Here is a 23,185-nt window from a genome sequence, read left to right on the forward strand (position 1 = left end):
CTCTTCCTTTCATTTGTTTATATTTTTGATTAAGATCCATACAAAGAGGGCAAAGATCTATTTTTGAAGACATTTGAAGGAGCACAGAGCTATAAGCATGAGGCAAGTGAGATAATGGTTAAGGTGAGCAGTCCTGAAGCATACATCATAACTCTAACAGTCAGGGTGGAGCCAGGAATGTGGAATACCCAGTTATATCCCCACTAATTTAACAATGCGGATTGCTATATTCCTGCAACAACAATTTAGCAAATAGCAACGCTTTGGTTCAATATCGGTTCAGTTCATATTAATTTAGTGGCTTTGCTGCTTAACACAGGTCTGTTACAATAAATTAGAACTAGCAGAACTAAGGCTTGGTGGTGGTGGTGAGAATATGGGAAAGGGAAGGTGGAGGAATAGATAGGGAGGAGGGAAGAAAATAAGTATTTGCAACTTCTACACATCTTCTGTATTTCAAATCAATAATCATCTGGGAAGATGTGATTTCTATAATTTTTGAGTGGGAAGAATTCATGTCAGAAAACCTACTGGGATATGTTGAAATTACTCACACGCATGACTGGTAGCAGGGCTTTGAGTATATTTAACAAGATGTTAGAGAAAGCCTGCATGTTAATGTCTGGAATGTTTAATCTTTTAGCAATTTGACAAAAGAAAATGAGTGACCTCTTGAAAGAAAGCAATTATACCTTTATGGCTTTAGAATGTGACTGAAACAAAGCAGAAGGCATCAGGCTCATTACTTCCATCATTTCGCTCTCACAAGGCTTCTGTGAGGATAAAGATATTTGATTTTTTTTGGCAGGGAGATTTAAATTTTGCTAAAAAAATGTACAGGTGCCATTACTAATATTTTAATCAAGTGTGACAGATGGCTCATGACATTGGCATATCTTGGCGTAAATGCCAAATACAGTTATGCCACAACATATTACAATGTCATGAATCGATTCCCAAGGAGATTGAAATAACCCTAATTTAATGGTTAGAGGTACAACTAAATCAAGTAACTGAATAATTCTTTTGGTGTGTCTTGATGAACATTGTTAATTCACATCATTACAAATCTGAATAAAGAATGAGCTGAATTTTCAATGTAGAGTATTGGATGGTTTGTGGGTCAACTTTTACCCCAGAAGGAACGTTGATGGCGCATGAGCAGACAGTCAACAACGCCACTCCAATGAAATAACATGCTGTGAGACTCCTGCCAATAAGTGGCAGGAAAATTGATGATTAAGAGCTGCTGGCAACACCTACTGCTCCATGCTGGGACTGCAAGAAGGCCCTGAGAAAAGGGGAACAAATGCTGGACTCTTGCATACTTAAGGTGGTAAGGGATCAGAGAGCCTCATGATGACTTGGTGAAGACCAATTTTGAAAGGGAAGATGGAAAAGGGCTGTAATACCTTGCATGGTTTGGGGATGGATGTGCACTTGGACCTATAGACCATCACTGGGTACACAGCGTGATTCTTGATGAAGGGCTTTTGCCCGAAACATTGATTTTCCTCTCCTGGGATGCTGCCTGACCTGCTGTGCTTTTCCAGCACCACTCTAATCTAGACTCTGATCTCCAGCATCTGCAGTCCTCATTTATTCCTACACAGCATCAATGGCAAGGTGACAGGGAACAAGGAAACTCCATCTGATTCTAGAAGCCACTGCATCTCAAGGAGACAAGGACGTGTGAAGAGGCACCCATAAGGAGGAGGTTTGTTGGTCAGACACCCTGACAAATTAATCTCAGGACACACCAGAAAGGACCTGCCTCTCCATCATCTCTCTGATAGTGATCCCATTGCCCGCAGTAGCTCAGGTAAATGAGGGAACACTTATGTCTGTGCATTCAGGACTCTCTAGGCACCAAGTCTTCAGAGAACATCCACCAAATTCATCAATTGCTAGAACATAGCCAACAGAAAATTGCCTCCACCAAGGCAGTATTTAGACTGAATTGGATACAAAGAAAGAAGACATGTCGAGCATGCAGAGTTAGCATTGGTGTTTATTCATTATATCTAGTCCTCATTTCTATATTTGTAGACAAGCAACAGAAAAAGGAAGTGGAGCCCACTCAAACCCCTTAAACCTGCTCCACTACTCATTAAGATGATGGCTGATGCTGGTTGCAACTTCAAATCCAAATATTCTCCAACCCCTGGGAACTTTTCATCATTTGTTAGATGATTTACCTTAAAAATATTTATGTTTCTACTTCCACTGCTTTTGCTGGTGAAGTGTTCCAAGCACTCATGACTCTCTAAGGGAACAAAACTTCATTTCATCTCTGTTTCAAATTATCAGCCCTTGATTTTTAATCAGTAACCACTAGTTGTGGATTCTCCCATAAGAGGCAATGTTGTTTCCACAGCTATCATCTCAAGATCCCTCAACATAGAGTCATAGCGTCATAGATATGTACAGCATGGAAACAGACCCTTCGGTCGAACCTGTCTATGCAGACCAGATATCAATCTTATTCTTCTAAACACCAGCAGATATAAGCCTACCCTTTGCAACTTTCTTCATAAGACAATTGTTTATTTCAAGAATTAGTCTGCTAAACCTTCTTTCACCTGCTTCCAATGTATTTACATCCTTCATTGAACTAGGTGAACTGTACTATGCATAATACTCCAGATGACGTCTCACCAGTACGCTGTGGGACTGAAACATAATCTCATTACTTTTCTACTCAATTCCCTTGTGATAAATTATAATATTGAATGAACTTTCTTAATTACCTGCTGTACCTACATACTAACCTTTCTGTGATTCATACACGAAGACACAAAGATCTCCCTGCAACTGAGGTCTGCAATCTCTCACTATTTAGGTCATAAGTTTCTTTTCATATTTTTCTTGCCAAAATGGATAATTGCATATTTTCCCACATTATGCTCCATCTGCCACATCTTTGCCCACTCACTTAAACTATCTGCAATATTTCATAGCCTCCTTGAGTCCTCTTTAAACCTCAATTTCCTATTTATCTTTGTGTCACCAACAAATTTGGCAAGCACCCATTTCCCAAGTAACTTTGTTGAGCTCTTCTTATTTTATTTTTATCTCTCTCATGTTTGGTTTGGAACTGTGAGCTGAAGTTAAAGATCACATTTGGACAGTGAGCAGCAACTTGACTTTTTTTCAAACAAAGGAAAGAACGAGCAAAATGATATTTGTTTATAGGATCTAGCCTTTGACACTGATTGGAGGTTAATTATTGTTTAAAAAAGAATGTAGACACCGTGGCTCTGGAAAGAATCATTCTCAAAAGCTGACAGAGGTTTATGTGTTAAAAGGAGTCATCACAGGGAGGTCACTGCTGACCAGTCTACCAAAAGGAATGTTGGAAAACAAACAGAAAGAAAACCACAATTTGGGTTGGTGTGAGCTGAGTTATTTGACAGAAAGAATGTGACAATGAAAGGCGCTGGAAGGAGTTTTGTTTGGTTCTCTAGTTATCCTCTTGTTATTGTCTTATTGAAAGGTCATGGAATAGAATCCAGTTTAAAAAAAGTGAATATTCCTTGGAGTCTCCTGGAAGTTATTTGGTTTGACTGCTGTCTTCAGGACTGAAAATGTTTTGCTGGAAAAGTGCAGCAGGTCAGGCAGCATCCAGGGAACAGGAGAATCGACGTTTCGGGCATAAGCCTTTCTTCAGGAATGAGGAAAGTGGGTGCTGTCTTCAGAAGTCAAGCAAGACACAATCTCATGTGCCTTTGATATTGCACATCATTGAAACTGCTTAAATGAAACAGCCAGTTGCGCCTTTTATTTTCTTTTGATTTATTTCTAAACTGCGTCTATCTGTTTTTCCACATGTGAATGGGTAATGTTCAAAGAAGATTGGGTTTAAGTCATAGGTATTAATTGGATTACCTTGTTGTTTAACTTTGCTCTGCTACAGTTACAGCATTAATAATACATACTCCATACAACCATGTCATGGTAGGCGCTGCAAAACGTGTCAGAGTGTGGACATAAATACCACCATTACTCGTGGGGACACCTCCCACCTTGTACATGGCAGGCACTCATGTGACCAGCCAATGTTGTCTATCTTAGACGTTGCAGGCAAGGATGCTCGGAGGAATGGTACATTGGGGAAACCAAGCAAAGACTACGACTACGGATGAATGGGCACCGCACAACAATCAACAGACAGGAGGGTTCCCTCCCAGTTGGTCCAGGGCATTCAGCCTCAGACCTTCGGGTGACCATCCTCCAAGGTGGACTTTGGGACAGGCAGCAGAGAAAAGTGGCTGAGCAGAGGCTGATAGATAAGTTCAGTACCCATAGGGAGGGCCTCAGCTGGGACCTTGGTTTCATGTCACATTACAGGTGACCACCATTGCACTATACACACACACACAGAGATACTCCTACACACACACACTCTCACATACACACAGGCACTCCCATACACACATACACGCGGACACATATATACACAGATGCGCATACAGACACCCACACACACCCTTACAGACACACACACTCCCACACTCACACATGCCCCCCTCACAGACTTAAGACGCTCTGCACTCACTACACACACACATACACTTTCTCACACTCACAACCCCCAACCCAGACAGACACACACACACAGACAGACAAAGACCCACATGCACACATATATTTTGTGGGGTGAATTTGTACTTGCAGGGTTACATTGCACTTTGCTCAAAAACTGCATGCATTCATGTAGAACTCTGAGCTCAAAAACTGCATGCATTCATGTAGAACTCTGAGCTCAAAAACTGCATGAGTTCATGTAAAACTCCATTATCTCACTTTTTAGATTAGAATAAATCTAAACATCATGGCATAGACAGAGAACACAGGGGGCCAAAACCTTCAACATATTGTCTAGCTATTACCATTGTTAACAGCTAACCCGAGAATGCAACTTTTTAAAAAAAGGTTTTGTGATTTACAGATGAAAGAAGTGAAACTATCACGGTATTCTAACAGATCAAAGGCTTAACAGACAATCAATTTTTCAATGTATAATTTCAGTTACATCACACTGTAAATTTTTGCTATAAATTCTGTGTGTTAGGATTGAGCCCTCCACTACCACCTGATGAAGGAGCGACACTCCGAAAGCTAATGTGCTTCCAATTAAACCTGTTGGACCATACCTTGGTGTTTTGTGATTTTTAACTTTGTACATCCCAGTCCAACATCGGCATCTCCAAATCATGAACATTAATAATAAGTTGTTAATTTTTGCTTAAGTATAAATATGGTATCTAGCATCAGTTATTCAAAATGTCTAATGAAGAAATACTGGGGCAATTTTGAGGGTCATTCAAAGTTTTAATTTTAGGTCAAAAATCAAATGACACTAGGTGATAGTCCAACAGGTTTATTTGTAATTGCAAGCTTTCAGAGCTCTGCTCCTTCCTCAGGCATCCTTACAATTTCAAATAAACCTGTTGAACTATAACCTGGTGTCCTTTGAGTTTTGACCTTGTCCAACCCAGTCCAACCCAGGTGGGCAGCACAGTGGCACAGTGGTTAGCACTGCTGCCTCACAGCGCCAGAGACCCGGGTTTAATTCCCGCCTCAGGCGACTGACTGTGTGGAGTTTGCACGTTCTCCCCGTGTCTGCATGGGTTTCCTCCGGGTGCTCCGGTTTCCTCCCATAGATCAAAGATGTGCAGGTTAGGTGAATTGGCCATGCTAAATTGCCTGTAGTGTTAGGTAAGGGGTAAATGTAGGGGTATGGTTGGGTTGCGCTTCAGCGGGTCGGTGTGGACTTGTTGGGCCGAAGAGCCTGTTTCCACACTGTAATGAAATCTAATCTAAAAAAAACTCTGGCAGCTACACATCTTAATTTTAGTTGTGATTCAGCCTGACTTGCTGCCTCTGTGCCATAACATGATTGAGGACTTAAGTCCGAGATCATGGAAAGCAGGAAACATAGCTCTGTAATTGGATTTTGTAATTGGACATCAAGACCTAAGATGGCACTAGAACATATTAAAAAGAATCAGAAGTTAAAGCTTGAACAGCAGGGTTAGCCAGCAGACTGGAAATAAGATTGTCAAAACAAGATAAGAAGGCAGACAATATAGATTTAACATTAAAACAGTAGGTTTTAATAGAAATAGAGAAGTCAAGCGGCATTGGGTGCATCACGAAACCTTGAGTTGCAGTTAAGGCAATTGAAAATGAAGGAATTAGAGATGGAATTCCAAATGGCAGTAGAAGAGAAAGAAATGGCAGAAAGAAAGGAGGAAAAAAGAAAGAATTTCGAAGAGCATTAAAACTTTAAACATTGGAACTATAAAGGCAAGGGAAAAAAAATGAAAGCAAATGAAATTTATGGATCACCCTCTGTGCAGTTTTAGATTAGATTAGATTAGATTACATACAGTGTGGAAACAGGCCCTTCGGCCCAACAAGTCTACACTGCCCCGCCGAAGCGCAACCCACCCATACCCCTACATTTATCCCTTACCTAACACTACGGGCAATTTAGCACGGCCAATTCACCTGACCTGCACATCTTTGGACTGTGGGAGGAAACCGGAGGACCCGGAGGAAACCCACGCAGACACGGGGAGAACGTGCAAACTCCACACAGTCAGTCGCCTGCGGCAGGAATTGAACCCGGGTCTCTGGCGCTGTGAGGCAGCAGTGCTAACCACTGTGCCACCGTGCCGTGCAGTTAATCTTCCGGCAGAAAACTTCTTTTCTTACGTTGTCATAAATGTATGTGTTTAATGTTGTTGTCACGACCCAGCAAAGCATCTGACAAGCAATGCTTATGGAGTCAAGGCTTATGGGATTGATTTCAAGACAGTAAACTTGTCTGATGTGGTCTGAGTGAGGGGACTGGACCTCAAATCATGGCATTGTGGATACTGTAAAGACATTCTGTGACTGTAATGGAGAAATGTGGCTGGGCTGGATGACAATAAAAGATTCTTTTCCCAACAGGGTTCACCATATTCATATAAGACATTCTCAGAATAAGTCAATAGCTCTTTGGTCCTATCAGTATATAAACCTTATTAATATCCTTTTTAGCTGAAAATGTGTTGCTGGAAAAGCACAGCAGGTCAGGCAGCATCCAAGGAACAGGAGAATCGACGTTTCGGGCATGAGCCCTTCTTCAGGAATGAGGAATGTTTGTCCAGCAGGCTAAGATAAAAGGTAGGGAGGAGGGACATGGGGGAGGGGCGTTGGAAATATGATAGGTAGAAAGAGGTCAAGGTGAGAGTGATAGGCCGGGGGGGATGGGGCGGAGAGGTCAGGAAGAAGATTGCAGGTTGGGAAGGTGGTGCTGAGTTCGAGGGATTTGACTGAGACAAGGTGGGGGGAGGGGAAATGAGGAAACTGGAGAAATCTGAGTTCATCCCTTGTGGTTAGAGGGTTCCTAGGCGGAAGATGAGGCGCTCTTCCTCCAGCCGTCGTGTTGCTATGGTCTGGCCATGGAGGAGTCCAAGGACCTGCATGTCCTTGGTGGAGTGGGAGGGGGAGTTAAAGTGTTGAGCCGCGGGGTGGTTGGGTTGGTTGGTCCGGGTGTCCCAGAGGTGTTCTCTGAAACGTTCCGCAAGTAGGCGGCCTGTCTCCCCAAAATATAGGAGGCCACATCGGGTGCAGCGGATGCAATAAATGATGTGTGTGGAGGTGCATGTGAATTTGTGGCGGATATGGAAGGATCCCTTGGGGCCTTGGAGGGAAGTAAGGGGGGGGAGGTGTGGGTGCAAGTTTTGCATTTCTTGCGGTTGCTGGGGAAAGTGCCGGGAGTGGAGGTTGGGTTGGTGGGGGGTGTGGACCTGACGAGGGAGTCACGGAGGGAGTGGTCTTTTCGGAACGCTGATAGGGGAGGGGAGGGAAATATATCCTTGGTGGTGGGGTCCGTTTGGAGATGGCGGAAATGACGATGGATGATACGATGTATATGGAGGTCCTTTTTACTACGGCAATTCTTTTGACAAATTATAAGTGAGATATGAGAATACTTTTGTTATAACATTGATTTAGCAATAATTAATACATTCTTTGTGATCCATCAGGTCTCAGTACCAATCAGATTAGGTCAGGTTCAGTTACTATGACTTGGTTGAATAATGTTATTGTCCATTATGAATTTAACATCACTTGAACTAATTACTCAGACTTGAGTCTGTAAGGATATTATTTTATAAGTAACACATGCCCACATTAACACCTTGAACAGTCAAAAAGTACTCTTTTAGCTGGCCCATTCCCATAAATTGACATATGATTCTGTAACAGCCTTTGTAAATCAATAGTTTTCTGGAAGGTAACTATTATGCTACCTAACATTTTAAACACCTCTTTGTCATTCAATCTGATTGCTAGTAGATAAACTTCTGAATATTCAATTTCTGATTCAGTCTCCATTTTTCTGATATTTCGATTTCACTCCGTGCTTCTTTCCCTATCATATATACATATTATTCCTGATTATCATCCCTGACATAACCTCTTTTTGGCCTGTCTCTTTAGGGTAGTGCTGTGACTTAGTGGTTAGCACTCCTGATCAGTACCAGGGACTCAGGTTTAATACAGCCTTCTGGCCACAAACTTAAATTGGTGTGGAGGCAGGAAAGTGCCCAAACCGACACATGTACCTATGATCCTGCCTTATTAAAGCCACCGTCAAACTCACTAAAGGAGAGAGTGTATAATATACGATGAGAACTGACCATGGCCAGACTAGGTAAGGGCAACAGATTCCTTTCATATTAATCAATTTGCAGTGAGTTTCTGGTGCACAAATTATCAGAATTATTGAGTTCAATGTCACATTTATCCTGATTAGATTTCAATCCACAACTTCTGAATTGCTTGTACAGTATAATACAGTGCTGAACATTTATAATTAATTTAAATTCGAGAAGGAAAAATAAAAATGATTTATGGAAGTTTAGTCTGTTGCTAGTCTTTAGCTCACATTTTGATTCGCCTTGATACTGCTAAAAAAACAAAATGTCATTTACAAATATATTAAACACAATAATGATCCTAAGTACTGAACTATAGAGGATAATCAGTTTTCCAGAGAGAACATTAATGTATCTTGTAGAATGGGCCAGTATTCTCTGAAATTTGGAAAAGAACTGCAGATATTTAATTGACGGATATAATAATAGGCTGAGATCAATTGATTTGTATTTTTCTGCATATTTAAGAAAAGCTCACATTGCACAACATGAGTAGAACTGAACTAAAATAAACTGTTCATTTAAATATCATTGGAATTATTTTTTAAAATCCATCCAGTTAAAAACAATGTTTAAGGTATTTGATTGAACTGACATTCGATATTTCTAAGATACAGTCAAAAAGAAATTTCAACTGACTTTGAACTAGGCTCCTGTTCACTAACTAACCTATTGATGTACAGTTTGTTCCACAAATCTGGACGAGGCAAGTTTTCTGTACAACAGCAGTAGCTTTGTTATCAGACAGCCGGCAAGAGATTCAAAGCATCTCTAAAGTAGTCAAGTGTCTACTTGTAGTGATTCTTCTTCACGAATCTCTGCCTTACACACAAAGACAGTATATTTTATAGGAATTAGGCAAAGGTATATCAGTCACATGGGCGATTGTCATTACATAGTTTAAAGTGGGTAATTACGAATTTACAAAGCTTGATGAATGTTGATGTCCTGTGATAACGCGTGAATGGATTACAGAAACTGATTATCATCTTGTTCATAATTATGTGTTGATGGCAAAAGATTAAGGCAGAAAGGTTCTTCCTTCAGTAAATGGGGGTTCACATACCTACGCTAATGTGGAGGGGAAGTAAGACAATGGGAGTGGGAGGCATTTTAACAGGATTGTGGCCAGGGCTATCAGTCTTGTCTGGAAAGGGTAAATTCCTATGTCTGGCATTATGGGGGAATCCACATGTGTAGCTCTAACAGGTTCTATTTCTAAGATACAGTCAAAAATCACACAACACCAGGTTATAGTCCAACAGGTATAATTGGAAGCACACTAGCTTTCGGAGCAATGCTTCATCAGGTGATAGTAGAGGGCTTTATCTTTGTACACCCCAGTCCAACACCGGCATCTCCAAATCAAGATACAGTCAGCCTCCCGACTACTGAGGTGTTCTGTCTGGATTGTAAGAGTACAGGCCTTCAGTTGATACTACAGTAAGTCCTTTGGAAGGGAATGTTTAACCCTTGAGTCCCCCGTGTGTCCTGAAAGAGAAGCAAAGTATGGAACTGACCCCCTGTGGCATTTTAACTTCCTCAACCACGGGACAAATCCTATAACAGTCTTAATCAAAATGCAGTCGCAATTGCTTTTAAAATGAATGGGTTAAACATTTTCAAAGAAAAGCTTTTCAACCCTGATCCTGATTCGTGTGTGTTCCATACCAAGTTCATAATGAATAATTTGCTTTGCAATAATCTACTGTCAGTGGACCAATGATAAGGAAATACCTCCTGCCTGAGCTTCATAAGGAAGATTGTGCTTTAAGTATCCTTTGAATCAAATCTTATTTGATACAGAAGAAGTGATATTTCAAGTATTTCTCTTGAGATTGGTGTGCAGTAAGTTGAGTTCAGAGACCCGACATTTTCATCTTGAGGTGTGGAGTTGAATCAAAGTTTCCTGCCTCTGTCTGCTATGGGATCCTACGATCTATTTCTAAATTACATGTAATTGGTGATAACTTGGCTGTGGGTCTCAGAAAACCCTAAGGATGTCTAATGTATGAAATGAAAATGTCAAACTATTGTAGTGGGGGATGTTTGATTGGATTCCATTGGAGCAGAGTAGAACTACCGGTATGTTGCACCTCGTCTGTATAATACTCAACCCAGGAATTACTTGTGCCAATCACGTTTGCTTAAAGGGAAAATGTTCTGTTCTTTAATTTCCAGCACTAATGATTTTTAGTCCCTTGCCTTGATTCACACTAATTTCATCATCATTTTTATTTAAAAGGATTTACTTTTGCCTGAGATCAAAGCTCAAAAATAGCTCAGCACCAAGTGTTGGGAGTCTCTTTTCCTAGGACCATGGAGATATGATCCGTAAGGAGTCTGGACAGACACAACACAATTTTGGGACTAAGTTTCACTGGGGAAATGTGCCAATTATCCAGTACTGTCAGTGAAACAATTCACACTGAAGAAGCAATACAAGTAAACTTCTGTTTCAGTTTTAATGTGTGATACTTTACTCTTATAATTTGTCTTGACTTGAAACTGTATTTTGCATTCAACTTGTGAGACATCTTGACATATATAATGTCATATGTCTCTGTGACTCTAAGACTATAATGGGGCACAGTAGCAAATGGTAATGTTATTGGACTAATCACCCAGAATCCCAGGCCAATTCTCCCAGGACATGGATTTGAATCGTAAATTTGTAGATGAAGAAATTAGAATCTAGTAGAAATCTGGAATAAAAAAAGTAGTTTAATGGTGACCATGTAACCAAAGGTAATTATTTAAAAACTCACCTGGTTCACTCATGTTCTTTATGAAAGGCAAACTGCTATTCCATATCAGGAAAGGCCTGCATGACTCGAAACCAACAGCAATATAATTGACTCTTAATGGCCCTATGAAATGATCAGGAGAGCCAAGCAGTTCAAGGGCAATTGGACATGGTCGATAAATATAGGCCTTGCCAGTGTTAGCCACATCCCATATAAGAATAAGAATAAGGCATGGACAATGTGTGCAAGATAAAGCAACTGGCTGCATTTGTCCTTTGCAGTTTAAAATCCATCTGCAACATTCACTGACAGGATAAAATGGCCGATGCTTCATACCTGGTGTTGAGGCCATGCTCTACAGAGCTCAGCTTCACTGTGTGGTTCATATGGAGGATTCCCATGTCCCAAACATGGTCATCTATAGTCAACAGTATATGGGTCCGTGCATTGTAGTCTGCCATTCTGGTGGCTGTGTCATTGTTTCATTTCAGGCTGGATAGTTATAGTCAAACTTTAATCTCCATATGTGCTTTCATTACACAAGACTGAGTGAAGCAAGAGACGCAAAATTTCTACCTAGCTCACTGAGTTTCAGTATCTCTTGATTAAAATGCAAAAGAAAGCAACCCACCTGGGTCTGTGTATACCATGTGGGTTGCCTGGGCTCGTCAAGTGATTATTAGCCTTTTAGACCAATAATGTCCTTTATGAATCCATTTTTCATTCAAAAATATATCAAGTACTGAAGTCAGATAGGAATGTCAATTATATAACAGAGTATTTAGAGGGTTGCGATCAGTCATGCATGTGAAACAAAGACCAAGAATGCAGTCCACCAAATTCTTGCAAGACATGGCATTGGCTAAAGTGGTGTTCCCCAAATTTTCTACCACTGGGACTCTAGGTTGAGACTGAAGGTTGCCATGATTATCTAAGTAAGAACTGCAAGTGACATGTGGGAGGAAAAAGATATCAGGAACAGAAAATAGGGCTCCAGCAGGATCACAGCTGGTATAACTTAGCCAGTTATAATATAGCTCACCACCTTCTGTTATCAGAGCAGTAGGGATGGGCAATACAGACCGGCCTTACCAGCATTACATATATTCTGTGAATAAATGAAAGACTTCGCATTTATTGTGAGCACCACCACCAGGTGAGGAATAGTGCAGTATGATTGCCTAGCAATAGAATGGCAGTAGCAGCTGTCTGTCACAAAGAAAACACATCCGTGAATGAAACAGATAGCACAGCTAATATTGCGGACCATGACTCCACCTTGGAGTGAATCATTGTGAAGACCCTGAGACGGACATGTAAAGAAGCAAGCCAAGGCAGCAAGGGGGATTTTTTTTAAACTCTAATTGATGTTAAGTAAAGGTGGGGCAATGTTTGCATGTACTGACACTGACCTGATTGTGCGTGGAAAGTGGTAACATTAGCAACACATGTGGATACAGCCTGAAGACTGCCATGGCCAGATGATGTCACAGGCCCCAAATGTGTATGTGCTGCTGGTTGTTTTTGATATTTGGAGCGATCACTCCATTAATAAAAAAGGCTGAGCTCCATGGTGGCTATTCTTGCATCATAGATGATCTTCCCAAAATTTCAGTTTGCGACCTGACCTGGTCTCCCAAACGCCACTTTGGGAAGCCCTGAGCCAATGTTTCTCTGTCAATAATTGTATAATTTTGTGCTGTTTCAGTTGAAGAACAAGGAATGCGCACCTCATTAGTCTAAGTCTACCATCGCCCTGAATCTGGAAAAGTACTATCCCCAACTAAATGTATCTACAATTAAAAAAGGAGGCTGTTCTGGATTATAATGGGCAAATATGTCTCATGACATTACTATTTCTTTGATCCTTTCAAACAACATTTGATGGACTTCTTCCCAACACCAAGCATGGTCTTGTCTTAGCAACCAGTTTCCAGTTTAATCATGTTTGTTAAGTTGGTTACAATCCTCCCAAACTGGATTCACTGTCTCCACAAACTGCTGAAGCTCTCTGATACTTTGAGGAAATGGAATTTCGTTGGTTTGCTGAGGATCTGGTTTTTTGCACCTGATGCATATATACAGAGGAACCTTGATAATCCAAATATCACTTATCCAAATTTCCGATTTTCTGAAGAAGATCTCAAGGTCCCGATAGAAACATTACATCACAGAGGTGTTTCCAACACTGATCGCGTCTTTTGTTTACAATGATTAAAAATGAACTCGGCTTACTGAAATACTGCCGAGAACAGTCCTGGACATCAATGGTAGCCCAGGAACCTTCCTGAAGAAAGGCTTATGCCCAAAACGTCGATTCTCCTGTTCCCTGGATGCTGCCTGACCTGCTGCGCTTTTCCAGCAACACATTTTCAGCTCTGATCTCCAGCATCTGCAGACCTCACTTTCTCCTCCAGGAACCAACTCCAACTGACTGACCACTCTCTCACTCTCTCTCTCTCTCTCTCTCTCCCCACACTTTCCCTGGAGTTCTACACAGGGGTGTACCCTAAACCTCGTTTCCCCAGATAATCTCTCCAACATTGTCCTGTACAGGGCAAAGGTGGAAGTTGTCAAAAGGTTGCAGTAAAAAGTTGTGTGTGGCTGAGAGATTGTGTGTGTGTGGCTGAGAGATTGTGTGTGTGTGTGTGTGTCTGAGAGATTGTGTGTGTGTGCACGCGGACCTGCATGCATGTGTGTGCGCTATTTGGAGACTCCCACACCCCCACCCCCACACTCCGGACAGGCAGCAGCAATTTTGCTGTTGGTGTCCAGTTCGGCTGCCCCAGACAGTGGGACTGACGGAGGGGGGAGCTAAAGGGCTAAAGGGGGGGGGGCAGGCGCATGGGGGTTGTGGGGGAGGAGGAGAGGACAGCTGGGTCAGATGGGGCGGGCAGGGGTGCAGACGGAGGGGGGCGCGGTGGATGCGGGCAGGGATGGATGGGTTGGGGGGGTGGACGGGGACAGGGGCGGGGTGGGGGTGGTCTGGGAGCAGGGGCTCACGCGGGGTCTGCTGCTGCCTCTTCTCCTGAACAGGGAGCAAACTTAGCAAGTGCTCGTTGTGTCAGTCCCATTGAACTGATGGTGGTGAGGTGGGGGGGGAGGGGGGAATGGGGTGGGGGTTCATGGTGATGTGGAGACTTCACCAATGCTTCAGGTCCCTCACACAGAAGTGTGTGTCTGCTTAGAAACAAACTCTGAAACAGAGAGAGGGAGCAAGGCAGGCAGAGCAAGGAAAAAGGAAACTTGAGAAATGTCCGAGCCCCAGAGGAGAGCCATTGAATTAATTATCCGAATGAAATATGACCCACAATTATACTAGCGTCCACCACTTCCTCAGGCAGCTCATTCCATACACGCACCAGCCTCTGTGTGAATTGGTTTCCCCCTTAGGTCTCTTTTATATCTTTCCTCTCTCAACCTATGCCCTCTAGTTCTGGACTCCCCCACCCCAGGAAAAAGACTTTGTCTATTTATCCTATCCACGCCCCTCATAATTTTGTAAACCTCTATAAGATCACCCCTCAGCCTCCGACACTCCAGGGAAAACAGCCCCAGCCTGTTCAGCCTCTCCCTATAGCTCAAATCCTCCAACCCTGGCAACACCCCTGTAAATCTTTTCTGAACCCTTTCAAGTTTCACAACATCTTTCCGATAGGAAAGAGACCAGAATTGCACGCAATATTTCAACAGTGGCCTAACCAATGTCCTGTACAGCCGCAACATGACCTCCCAACTCCTGTACTCAATACTCTGACCAATGAAAGAAAGCATACCAAACGCCTTCTTCACTATCCTATCCAACTGCGACTTCCTTTGGATTCTCCTTAACTCTATTTGCCAAAGCTATGTCATGTCCCTTTTATTGCCCTCCTGATTTCCCTCTTAAGTATACTCCTACTGCCTTTATACTCTTCTAAGAATTCACTCAATCTATCCTGTCTATACCTGACATATGCTTCCTTCTTTTTCTTAACCAAACCCTCAATTTCTTTCGTCATCCAGCATTCTCTATATCTACCAGCCTTTTCTTTCACCTTAACAGGAATGTACTCTCTCTGGATTCTCATTATCTCATTTCTGAAGGCTTCCCATTTTCCAGCCATCCCTTTACCTGCAAACATCTGCCCCCAATCAACTTTTGAAAGTTCTTGCCTAATATTGTCAAAATCGGCCTTTCTCCAATTTCGAACTTCAACTTTTAGATCTGGTCTATCCTTTTCCATCACTATTTTAATCTATTAGAATTATGGTCGCTGGTCCCAAAGTGCTCCCCCACTGACACCTCAGTCACCTGCCCTGCCTTATTTCCCAAGAGTAGGTCAAGTTTTGCACCTTCTCAATAGGTACATCCACATACTGAATCATGGATAATCGAGGTTCCTCTGTAATATGTCCTTGGAACTCAATAATTAGTAGCAAGAACTCTCATTTGTCATTGAGGGTAGGTCTTGTTCCTTGCAGATGTTGTAGCATAGCCCTCACTCTGGCATAATGGTTATTGTACCGGATCCGTCAATTAGGACCGCATCCATGTGGCAAATCCCTCCTTTCTATCCTTACAAAATATTTGACATCATTTACCAAAAACCCACATGTGCAGAAATAATGCCAAAATATATTGTTTAAAGTAATATCTCTGAAATGAGGGCACTGAAGTTTTCAAGTAATTTAAACCAATGATCACAAATGGCTTGGTGAACATTGAGTTCTCATCAATCGTGGATGGTGGATGTATTTCCTTTCTAATAGCTTTGTTGAACTATGTGACAGAATAGGACACCATTCTGAGTGATGCATTTAGATTAGGTACAGAAATCATATCTAAATATCAACTTGTAGGTTTTGTTACAAGTGAGATAACTCTTCATTGTAACATTGAGCCAACTTCTCATTTTACCTTCTGCAAAGATAGGTGAGAAACATTTCACACAAGCTTTGTTTTTGGACATAAAGTGATGTGAGAAACTGGTTATCACTTCACAAGCCCATTGAACAATTGTGGAAATTTGACCTGAAAAGCTTTAGGTTTCCCCTGGCTTCCCAATTTCTCCACTTTGCAAAATATCAGTAAATATGTCCAAACTCCACTGATTAAAAGTGAAACCTTCTGGTTTGGGCTTACATGTAAGTTTTATGTGATTTTATTCCCTTAATGTTTAAGAGTGGCAGTCTTGTGCTCCATGAATTTAAGTTGCATGTCTCAGGGTCCAAGGAGTATTATACGTGATGGCTGAAGAAACTTTTGTTTCAACGATGGTTCAGATTCAGAAAGAACAAAACTCCAGCTGTGGTATTCAGTCTAAAACATAATTCATGTCTGTTGATGAAAGTTTCGGAACTCCAAAAACTTCAAGCTGATGTGTTAACCTCATGTAAAATGATACATCTACATCATAAGGATCTTCAGTTTCTATTCCTAGCCTTTGTGTTATTTAAGGTGAAAGTGAGGACTGCAGATGCTGGAGATTAGAGTCAAGATTAGAGTGGTACTGGAAATGCACAGCAGGTCAGGCAGCATCCGAGGAGCAGGAAAATTGATGTTTCGGACAGGAGCCCTTCATCAGGAATGAGGCTGGAAGCCTTGGGGGTGGAGAGATAAATGGGAGGGGTTGGATCTGGGGAGAAGGTAGCTGGGAGTGCAATAGGTGGATGGAGGAAGGGGTAAAGGTGATAGGTCAGAGGCAGAGGAATTGGGAAAACGGGATAGCATTTTTGCAGGAGGTAGGGTGGGAGGAGGTGTAATCCAGGCAACTATGGGAGTCGGTGAGTTTGTAAAAAATGTTGGTGTTGAGTCGGTCGTCGTTGATGGAGATGGAGAGGTTTAGGAAGGGGAGGGAAGTGTCAGAGTACTTTTGTTTCTGAAAATTTGAGGTTTTGCTGAGAAACACTGCTTTAAATAACACATCTTTTTACAAAATGTTGCACTTTGCAGTTTTGGCAGGAGAACCTTTGTATGGATGCTACTTTTACCCACGACACCAATAATGATGTCTGTGCAGGCTACCGTGCTCTCTACTATTCTACACTGGTTCGGTCTGGGAAGGAGATTGGTAAATATTGCAGCAATCTTATGTGACAATTCCATTCCTAATGAAGGGCTTATGCCCGAAATGTCGATTTTCCTGCTCCTTGGATGCTGCCTGACCTGCTGTGCTTTTCCAGCAACACACTCTCGACTCTGACAATACTATGGCTTTTGTCCCTTTCTTTATGAAGAAAGATTGAGAGGGCTACGGAGCAGTCTACTTAAAGCCAATAAAGTAAACACTTTGTAAGGCCTTTTTTATTGAAGTTGGAACAATAGAAGCAGCCTGAAAAGGTGAGATAAAGCTCCCACAGAACTAGCATATTTTAGTTTTACTTTTTCAATAGCAATTGTTGCTGGGATCCATGGAGCTGGATGTGGAAACTGTTTTTCCTCTCTCTGTTACAATTAAATATTGGGAGTTCTCTTCCTGCTGCTAGAGTTGCAAGTAAGACCATCTATTTTATTAGATTTACCTTTGCCAAGGGTGTGTTTATGGGATGTTAGCATATTGGAATATTTGCTGTTTAGTAGTTAAATAATCTATTATTCTGTTTAGATTTCCAATGCAGTTGTTTTTTTTGTATGTTAACTATTGTGTATGAATATGGTATGAGCTGAAAATGTGTTGCTGGAAAAGCGCAGCAGGTCAGGCAGCATCCAGGGAACAGGAGAATCGACGTTTCGGGCATAAGCCCTTCTTCAGGAATGAATATGGTATGTTTGCTTTAAGACTGGTAGTTTGACGAATTGAAATGCATCTGGAATACAATGCTCAGCACTTGTTTTTAAAGTAAGAAAATGTTTGGATCAAGGCTATCTTGATAATATATTTTGAGGGGGTTTGTTCTGGTCTATAACACTTGTGAGGTTGACAAATGTTATCTTTTATTTAGACATCTTAAATATTAAATTACTTATAGGTCAAGACAACATCTCTATAAACAGGCCGTTTGAGAGAACCATCCTCAAGCAGACATGTAATCTTATATCATTTCCCAATGACGATATCAATAATCTCATTAAAATGTTATGACTAACACTTTATACTACATGAAGAACAGAAACAAAGTCATTCTGAAATTACTCTCAGTGTCTACAGTGTCTACCATATTTCATGGGTAAAGTAAAATACCTTGTGTGGATCCAAATGAAGAATTCTCTGTGACAGGCAATCTCAACATTTGAGGAGAACAGAGTCAGGTTCCTCCAGGTTATGTGAGCATGCTGCAAAGCCAGTGCCTTCGATCCTATAATGACTTCATATTTGCAATCAAATTTGCAAGTCAAGGTTTGTTTAACATCAGCTATGAGCCAACACCAACAAACTTAAATGCTCATCTATTAAAACAACAGGTGAATCTATCACATCACCAGTGTGGGCAAACTACATCCTTGATGCTGACAATCTTCACCTCCATGGACAGAAAATATCTGAAGTTGTCTTCAAATAACATTTTCAGTAATATAAACCATGCATTCAGTAGAGAATGGCAAATAAAGAATACACAAGACCTCTCTGTCACACATTCTCTATCTTCCTTCTCATCATCTGAATGAGACTAGCATGAAGTCAGACTTGCATTGCACACATGCTTAGTAGCCTTGAACAAAAACAGCCCTGAAAAGGAGTTTCAGAACTTTTGCCTTCAGCATTACTATTACCTGTAGACTTGTACCAGTGGGCAAAGAACAAAAAAAGTATTGAATCAGATCAACCTACAATGTGCCAATACAGTTAACCTCTATGTAACATGCAACTCAGCTTGTAAATTAATAATGCCATTCAGCACATAAAACTGCTTTGTATAGGCATTTTACGTTAAACAATTTTTCACTGCATTGGTTTAGGGTTCAATTATTGTCTTCAAGTAGACATAGTGCAACTATAAATAGCTCAGCAAACAATCAATTAATTGTTTTATTTTTCAGATTGACTTATAAGCACGAACATGATAAATTGACCTGAATTCAAAATTAGCATGTTAATGCAATTTTGCTGAAAGACAACATGCTCATGGTTCTCTTTTCCCTGGTTTGAATTGCAGGGAAGCTGGTCTTCATTATGTCTGCTATTTAAAATGTCTGGCCAGGGACCTGGGCTCGATTCCAGCCTCGGGCGACTGTCTGTGTGGACCTTGTACATTCTCCCCGTGTCTGTGCAGTTTTCCTCTGGGTGCTCCGGTTTCTTCCCACAGTCCAAAGATGTTCTGGTCAGGCGAATTGGCCATGCTAAATTGCCCATAGTGTTAGGTGCAGAGTCAGAGGGAAAGGGGTCTAGGTGGGTTAGCCTTCAGACCGTCAGTTTGGACCTTTTGGGCCGAAGGGCCTGTTTCCACACTGTAGGGAATCTAATCTAATCTAATCTAATCTAAAATAATGACTAGTCTTCTGACTAGTACAGCTCTCTAAAGCAAAAGTAGGAAACCTCTCAAGTTTCAGGTGTTTACACTGTTCCTGCAATCATTTGCATTTCCAGCTATTTGTTTTCTTATTTATTCATAACTATCCCCTTCTACATGTTCCATTATCCTGTGATTTAATCACTCCCATCCTATCAAAGATGGTCCCTTTTAAACTTTCTTTTCTCTGCCTCAGTACTTGCTAACTCTAACTTCTTCCAGTCCTGACTAACAAAAACTTAAATCTGAAAAGCTCTGCTTCTCTTTCATGGATGCTGTGTGGCAAGTCAAGTCCTTCCAACTTTATTCATGGCTTTTTTTAAAATTACTAACAGAGTCAGTTTGGGAAACCCCTATCTAGTTATTATGGTAAAATGTAACAAAGAATTGCAGGAAATATGAAACAAAAGCAGAAGTTGCTGGAGAAACCCAGAGTACAGTGGGACCTTGATCAGATAGGCAAATGGATTGAGGGGTGGCAGATCGAGTTTAACTTAGATAAGTGTGAGGTGCCGCATTTTGGTAAGGCAAATTAGGGCAGGACTTATACACATAATGCTAATGTCCTGGGTAGTGTTGCCGAGCAAAGGTACCTTGGAGTGCAGGTTCGTAATTCCTTGGAAATGGAGTCGAAGATAGATCGAGTAGTGAAGTAAGCATTTGGTACACTTGCCTTTATTGATCAGTGCATTGAGTATAGGAGGTGGGAGGTCAAGTTGCGATTGAACAGGACATTAGTTAGGCCACTTTTGGAATACTGCATACAATTCTGGTCTCCCTGTATGGGAAGGCTATTGTGAAACCTGAAAGTGCTCAGAAAAGATTTACAAGGATGCTGCCAGAGTTGGAGAGTTTGAGCTATTGGGAGAGGCCAAATAGACTGGAGTTATTTTCCCTGGAGTGTCGAAGGCTGAAGGGTGACCTTATAAATGTATATAAAATCAAGAGGGGCATGGATAGGGTGAATAGTGGAGGTCTTTTCATCAATTAACCAAAAATCAGATTATCCGACGGAGATCTCGAGGTCCCAATAGAAACATTACATCAAAGACGTTTTTCCAACAGTGATCGCATCTTTTGTTAGAGTGATTAAACTGGCACCGTCTCCAAATGACTGACACCGACCCCCTGCCCTCTCTCTCTGTCTCCACACTTTCCTTAGAGTTCTACAGAGGGGTGTACCCTAACCCACTCCCTGCTTCCCCAGATAATCTCTCCAGCATTGTTCTGTACAGGGTAAATGTGGAACCTGTCAAAAAGTTGCAGTTAAAAGTTGTGCGTATGGCTGTGGCTGCGTGTATGTGTGTGTTATTTGGAGACTTACCCCACAAAGGCAACTGCAGCAGCAGCAGTCTTGTTGTTGGTGTCCAGTCCAGCAGCCCCGGAGAAGGGCCAGGGAGTTTGTGCTGGGGGGTGGAAAGCAGGGTTGGACACGATGTTGGAAGGGGTTGGGGGAGGGGTGTTTGGGAGGTGGGGGGGCAAGGTTAGACGGGGCTGTGGTCAGTGGAGCCTCAACCGCTTCTGCGGTTTCCTGAATGGATAGCTGACTTTAAAACTCCGAGCCCCAGAGGAAAGGCATTTAGTCGATTTTCCGAATAATCGATTATCCGAACGAAATAGAATCCGCCCATCTCGTTCGGATAATCGAGTTTCCACTGTAATATGCTTGGATTTTCAAAAATTCTCAGTATGGTACAACGCAGTAAATTATAACTAAAATAAGAACACATGAAATCAGGGGACACTTCTTTTCCTGCCACCCCCGTCATTTTTGTTTTGCCTCGGTACGTGCTAACTGTTCAATTCCTAACTTCGTCCAGTCTGGATCAATAAAAACCCAAATCTGAAAAGCTTTGCTCCTCTCTCCGTGGATGCTGTGTGGCAAGTTAATTCTTGCCAGCTTTATCTATGATTTTTTAAAAAAATTTTAAAATTAAAGAATGGATAACGAGCAGATTATAAGCAGAAAAGTGGATTAAAAGGGATTGGATGAATTTTTCCACACAAGTGGTGCTATTGTTGTTCACTATTTGGATAAATGATTTAAAATTTTGAATCAGAAATATAATTCCAAATAATTTACAGCTAACACTAAATTGCAGTAAAGTGACATTAACTCGCAGATTGAGATACCACAGGATTTTTGCATCCATATGAGGAAGCAGACTGGATTCAGTTTTAATATCTCATCTGAAAGGCTGCAACTCTGCAAGTTGAAACTCTGAAACTCCTTCAATATTCCACTGTAGAGTCAACCTTGATTATTTTGATCGAGTTCTGGAATAGGACATAAGCCCAAAACAACCGATTTTGAGGCTAATTATTACACACTAAGCCACAGGTGACTCAAAACACAGCAGCTACAGGCAATAGAAATGAGGAAAGATTCTTAATTAAAAATAAATAATGACATGGCTCAATTTATACAGATTGAGAAAATAAATCAACAAAAATATCTTAATAATTTGAAAACCTATTCGATCTTTGAATTGTAAAATAGTTTTCTCAATTTGTTTTTACTTTTTAGAATCTGACAGTGGAGTTTCAGGGTTTTAGTCTGTCAGCAACTTGGATCGATGGCCTGTTATCTTAAAATCAACATGGACGCTACAGGGAAGCATAGCAGCAGAGGATTCTTCATTCAGTCTGTAACCAGCAGTTGTGAGTAACCACTAAGATCAAATCATTTGAAACTTCCCTTGGCCTAATGAAAATGGAGTCAATACCCAGAGCAAAGGAAATGGAGGTGGTGCATGCTAGATTATTTGTGCAGAGAAAAACAAAATGGTTGCACTACCAACTGGTTTAGGCTTTGTAAGATAAAGTAGTTGGCGTTCTCAATTTATACGTAAGGAATTAATAAGATAATCAATATCCTGAAATTTGAATGAGAGAACTGTTGCTTTTGAAACTCTTATCCAAGGGGGGCAGTTTCAAAATTACATGTACATTTGGGATTCTTTCAACAAGTTTTTTTTAGTAATTATGCGTTGGACATGATCATTACTATCTAGACCAGCATTCATTGCCCATTCCAAATTGACCTGGGGAATGCAATAATGATGGCTTCCAGAACCACTGCAATCCTTGTTGCATGTATTGTTTCAGCTACTGTAGTATCAGACACAACTATATCATGAGACTTGAACATGTTAAGTGATCAGATTTAAATGATATTGTATCAGCTTGGATAAAGTCCAAGTAAAGTTAGACAACAGGTTTGGAATTAGATTTGACAGCTTCAAACTTTGATTTTTGTGAAATGCTTCTGTTTGTCAATGTACATGT

At 41.2% G+C, this 23,185-nt stretch overlaps 1 long non-coding RNA gene across 1 annotated transcript; it reads left to right on the forward strand.

The window, feature by feature from the left end:
* Positions 1-59: 59 nt before the first annotated feature.
* On the forward strand, positions 60-22,496 carry LOC148149724 (uncharacterized). Its single transcript, XR_015757337.1, has 3 exons — positions 60-123; positions 17,403-17,520; positions 22,425-22,496. It is a non-coding gene; the product is annotated as an uncharacterized LOC148149724 (long non-coding RNA).
* The last annotated feature ends 689 nt before the right edge of the window (positions 22,497-23,185 follow it).

This window comes from Chiloscyllium plagiosum, unplaced genomic scaffold (genome assembly GCF_037043375.1).
Source record: "Chiloscyllium plagiosum isolate Xiang-an unplaced genomic scaffold, Cpla_swu_hap1 HiC_scaffold_6, whole genome shotgun sequence".
Lineage (NCBI taxonomy): Eukaryota > Metazoa > Chordata > Chondrichthyes > Orectolobiformes > Hemiscylliidae > Chiloscyllium > Chiloscyllium plagiosum.